Source organism: Melospiza melodia, chromosome 3 (assembly GCF_035770615.1).
Source record: "Melospiza melodia melodia isolate bMelMel2 chromosome 3, bMelMel2.pri, whole genome shotgun sequence".
NCBI lineage: Eukaryota > Metazoa > Chordata > Aves > Passeriformes > Passerellidae > Melospiza > Melospiza melodia.
In genome coordinates this window covers 42,983,178-42,989,177 of record NC_086196.1, presented here as the reverse complement: position 1 = coordinate 42,989,177, position 6,000 = coordinate 42,983,178, and positions in this window count along the sequence as shown.

The window sequence follows — 6,000 nt, the reverse complement described above, 5'->3', positions numbered from 1 at the left end:
TTTGTTCAGACTCTCACAGAAGAAAATGCAGACAAAAGAACAATTATTTTTCCCCTGCAATCTTTCACTTTTTCTATCCTCTGGCAAATCTGGAAAAATTAAAAATGTTTAAAAAGTAGTGTGAAAATTTAAAATTTTTATTTGAAAATGAAGTGGAAATTGGGACTTCTAACAGGGAAATGGAGCTAGTACCTTTTTCTAAAGAGCCTTCTGAATAAGTAACCACTTTATTATTGAAATTTAGCAAATTCTCACTTCTTTTCTCAATCTGATTTTGATTCCTTCTGTTCACAGTTAGGTTGTTTTGTGGGATGCATGAATATCAAATCTAGTCACTGGATTCTGCTGTTTAGTTAAATCACTTCAATGTCCAATAAAACCCGTTCCATAGTCTAAAAGTTTAGTGGATCAAACTGCATCATAGCTTTTATTTTATATAGCTATCCAAAAGTTGCCAAGGATGGAACCCTGTGTATACTGAAGAATGGAGTGTTTACAATCCAGCTGTTCAGATTTTTGCAGAATTCAGATGTGTCCCAGCAGCTGCTTGCAAGCCCGTAAGTTCTGCATGTGTGATGTGAGGATAAAGATGAAATTACATTACCTCTGGGGCAAGTTTCTTACATGGCAGTTTCCGAATCCCAGCTGCCATCATTTAGCTGATACATAGCCCAGAGCAGTGCTCAACCACGGGGTTTTAGCATCCCCTTTACAAGAATAATAACCCTTGCAGCAAGCCTGTGCAATGACTTGGCAAAAATGAAAGTAAGGAGCAATCAGCACACGTTTTTAGCTATACTATTGCAGCTAGGTGGCAAATTATTTAACCATGATTAAAGAGGCAAAAATCCCATTAAAATCAATTTGTTCTGTCTACATTATTTGGACTGATACTTTTTATTATTTCTAGAGCAGCCTGTCCAGTGATGTGCACAGAAAAAGAGAAGTTCCGTAGTGATGGTAGTTTATAGCTTAAATGACACACTTGTAGTCCCAAAGGAAAACAAGCAGCAAAGAATCTGTCTCTGTCTCATCAGACAAGGTATGCAGTGCCAGAAGCACACGACAGTACTTGCTCCTACAGGAGTTATAACTAGGTGACATTTACAAGCATTCAGCCGATGAATTATGGGGTCTTGAAACAGGAGTTGTCTAATGGGAGCACTATAATATCCCAGAAGAACAGATGGTTTTATGCTGGGGCATCCTATAGTGATGATAATAGCAAGAAGATTTATTATTCAAAGCCCAGAGGGAGAATACCTTGTAGATCAGAGGAGAAAATATTATTTCGTATTCCTAGTGCTTATGAGATACCATGACACAAAATACAATATCTACCTGATAGGTGTCAGGTGGTAGAGGTTTAGTCATTAATGGCAGCTGCCTCATGGCAACAAGGTTTTATGAACTAGTTTATCTCTTTAAAGATATATCTGAAACTCACCACACTGACATTAAACAAGTGAAGAAATCAAAGCAGAAGACACTGTGACATTTGGAAATGGATTCCAAAACAGATGCTAAGTCTGAAAGTCACAAGATTGTAAATGCACTCAACAAACAAAGTCTGAGAAAAACAGTACTAGGGTTGCTTCTGCTTCCAGATATAAATGTCAGTTATTGCTTCAGACCTTGTTATGTAAGTTGTCCATACAACAGCATGACTTCCTTTAAAAAGACAAAACCCCCAAAACTTTAGGAACATGTGATCCTGTTAAACCAGTCCTTAGTTCACCTTGTGATTCAAAACCTTGGCAAACCAATGTCATCACAAAATACTTTTAAAGGGCATAAATAAGTAATTTACCATTGCATCTGATTTATTTTATTTTTCCTATGAGGACCTAATATAGCCTCATCTAATTATGAAGAAAGGGGGATCATGGTACCATAAGGGGCAAGCCATATTCAACATTCATTATTGCTCATGTAAGAAACAGACTCCTCAAGATGTAGCTGCAGAGTGAGTTTTGATTTCATCACAGGGGGTTATCCAGTAGTGATTGTCTTAAAGGGACCTGAATTTCCTTTTGTGTCTACTATTATAAACCATAGCTGGTTACATTTATTAATCCATATAAATAAAACTGATGTGGGACGATAAGAAACCCTTAAAAATGTATTGCTGACCTTTTATCTTCTTCAAAATGTCCATCCTTATAACATCAGCATCTATTTGCAGTAGCTGACTTCATCTTCCCTTTGTGGAATAGGGTAGATCTTTGCCATGTAATTTTTTGGGTTTTGGAACAAAGTGACAATGATTTCTTAGCCTATCATACAGCAAGTGGCCTTCCTCAGCCTTTTGCAGTTGTTAGCTGTTATGAAGTCTAAGGTTCATAAACCTGACAAGATTTAGTCTCCAGCTTCTAGACAAGAAACTGAAGTTCTGCCTAATTAATCCTTCTGCAGACCTCTTTCTTTGGTATTGCAGAAGATCTTTAAGTGGGACATTGCAAGCCTCCAGCACGTGTGTTTATGAAGCAGGAGAGATAGCTACAGCCCCAGTAACTTCTATGCACAGCTGTGATGGGAGGCAGTTATGGGCTGAGAGCCCAATCAGTGAAGCAAGTTTTTATTTTCGTCTGTGCAGCTGACCTGGATGTTCAGTTCTGGGTATGTTGCAAGGGTGTGAAAGGGGTAGAATTTCTGAATCCCGATCTGTTTTATTATGGATGGTGAAAGTGCTTCCTTAATTTGCAGTCTTGTTTTTGAAATTGACTATTTTTGCAGAACTGAATCAAGACAATGACATGCATATCAAGATCTTTCCCCAGATGACTGAGCACTTGGGGAATTCCCTTTGCCATTCCAACCACGATGCTGAGAGATTCACTAGCATTGCTCACTGGAGTTCCCCAGCATCATTCCTTGATCTCTATATATAGGGCCCAGGCAGAGGGAAGGCTTTGTCCTTGGAAAAAGGGAGTGTGCAGGATGCCAGATTTAACCTGTCATTGCAGGCACAGGCAATTAATATGAAGGAATAACCTATCTTCTCTGTGCAGAGAGTCTCAGCTGAATCAGCCTGCTTAGAAAAAAAAATTGAATTAAGGACATTACTGTAAAAGGCAAATTGTACAAATAAGATAAAAATAAACGGCTACTGTGCATCATTTTGCTCATATACTTTCAAATATGAGAATTCATTGTAATATTGCTCTCTTGGTTAAATTCTACTAGAATTCTTCCTTTTAGGATCACATTGACAGCCCTCTGTCTTTCATTGTCATGCCAAAAATGCCTCTGATTTATCTCCTTGTGATACATATGTCAGTTTTGTCGTGAAGAGGTAAACAGTGTATTAGCTATTTGAAACAGCCACAGTGACCAGTGGTTTGCATCTGGTCACTAAAACTTAGACTTTCTGTCATACACGGAATTTTGTTCCATGTAAGAGTAGGAAAATAATTTCTTATCTGCAAGAAAATTATTTATTTTTATATAATATATAGAAATTACCTATAATTATGTATAATAGAGAAATATAATGTTTAAAGGTATTCCACGTGAATATATACTAGTCTATATATTATAGACAGAAATATAAGCAAATATTGGTATTTCTTTTTGTCGAATGGGCAAATACTAGGGACAAAGAAACAGAAATCTTTCAAGCTCACTAAGTAAAAATATATCTTTCAACCTGAGCTCAAATCCTAACATATGTTCCAGTATGTCCTTTACCATCCTAGTAATTCACACTAATATGAACAAATAAACTTCCCCAGTTTGGATGTGAACAGCATTGCTGATAACAGCTCTGAAGCATAAGGACAATTGGGAGAGTCAATAAAGCCCCACTGACTTAATTTCATTGTTCTTGTTGCTGGGTGTATCCCTTCTATGACTAAAATCATATTTGATTAGGAATTAATTCTCAGAGACTGTTAGTATGTCTTTGTGAACAATACTTCTGCAAAAAACCCCCACAGCTATTGCAAGAAGTGCATGGATTTGCAGTGGTGGAAAATGAGGTCAGTACAGCCACACTTGTGCAAGCTGCCCTGGGCCATCTGTAGCTCCATGTCTTTGTGGGCAGGTTCAGGCCACTGCTGACCTCAAACGACTTCAAATGAGTGTCTGCAAAAAAAGTCAGTGTTCCACAACAAGTCCTCTAAGTAGCAGATAGTCCTGCTTTGGCTGCAGGACAAGCTGTCCTGTGCCTCTGGAATACATGATATATTGGTTTGTATATATAGGTGTCAGAGCCCTCTCTTGAAAGGAGATAGCTCCTATACACGGCCTCATAGAGCTGGTAGAGCTGCTCCTTCCTCTTCTTGTTCAGCTTTTGCTCCTCAGCAAGCAGTTCTCTGCATTAATTGACTTTTCATTTTAGAGAAGCATACACACGCCTTATAATTTGCCATTTTTTTATCAGAATTGTACTAATTATGGCAGAATGACCAGGAATAATAAATTCAACTTCCCACTCACACAGTCTCTTATGGTCCTATTAAGCAGCAGCTAACAGCCAACAGGGAAGCAACTCCAACTAAGTGGTTCACTAGCAATAAGAAAATTCTATGTAGCCTACTGAAAATCATCATCATGCTTTTAAAGTAAAAACTGTGACGCTGGTTTGAAGTTGAATTCTTATCACTCTCTTGAGATTAAAACTGAAGTCTTCTGTAACCCAAAAAAACTGAAATACCTTCATGCACACGTCATGATGCAGCTTGCTTTCCTTGCCACTGAACTCTTTTGGATGAGCACATGTGTGCACAACCCAAGCAGATGTTCCTGTATGGCTGATGAACACACTGGCTCCTGATCAGTCCGAAGGGCTGGGAGCTACCATGCCTCCCTGACAGTAACCTGTGGTGAAAACCAAAGCCAGACATTTTGAGGCACAAACGGTTTCAAGTTTGCTGGCTGATGAATGAGCTCTAAGTGCACTCCTGTTAGTCCTGACTCTTCTTCTCACCTATCATGATACTGCCAACGCCAGAAATAAGCCTTGGTGTTGTGCAGCAGCCAGTAGCATGTATATGGTATTTTCACCCTTGCTTCCCCTTGCAGCCCTGAATGACAAGTTCAAACATTTCAGTGGTTCCATGACTTGACCTTCAGCTCCTCTTCCCCCCAGATAAAACACTGAAGTGACATTTGTCACATCACCAGTTCAGTTTTGTAAGGGAAAAATGAAAAGAAGTGAAAAGCATTAGTGAGTGACTGAATCTTTCTAAGTGACTGAATCTTTCTAATTAATCACCCATGACAATGCTAGCTAGCTTTTTGCTATTACTTCTAAAACAAATGATGTAGCTTGGAATCACTAAAACTAGAGGTCACAGTGTGGCAAGGTTCGCTAGAAAGAACATTCCCAAACATATGGAAAAAATAAAAATACTAACAGATAAAAATTGCTGAAGTGTAGCTATACAAAGAACTTACCAGTGCCAAAGAGAATTACATCCAGTGAAGGCATTATGTCACTGGTTTTTATTTGTTTAATGGGGCACTCTAGTTCTGCTAAAACCCAGTTTTGGGCTATTAAGTTCAGGAGATGCAATGATCCTCCTGAGCACTGCAGCTTCCAAGTCAAACCTGCCATGAGCTCAGAGAGGTCTCCTGATGCTGCTGTGTAAAACTCAGCCACTCACACAGCTCCTCTCAAATGTGGTGTCAGAGGCCCTCTTTCCCTCTTTCCACTACTCCAAATCAGACACAGCTCCATCAGGTTACCTATGCTTGTGCTGTACTCAGACAACTTTAGGAACAATTCAGTCCTTAAGTCCTGTCTAGCCTAGCTGTCATCCATAATGGAAGATGTAACTCCACATCATGGACAGTTTTCCCTTTAGACTGGAGTCTGATTCATCCTCTCATAGAGGATGGATCATACAGGATGAAGCCCCTGTGAACCCCCAGGAGAGACCCACATGGCTGAAAACACCTCTTCCCCATGAAAGCAATCCCTGAGTTGAAGAGGCAATATCATATCCCAGAAAATCATATCCTGCACATGTGTATGGCACTGGATCATTCTGAGTT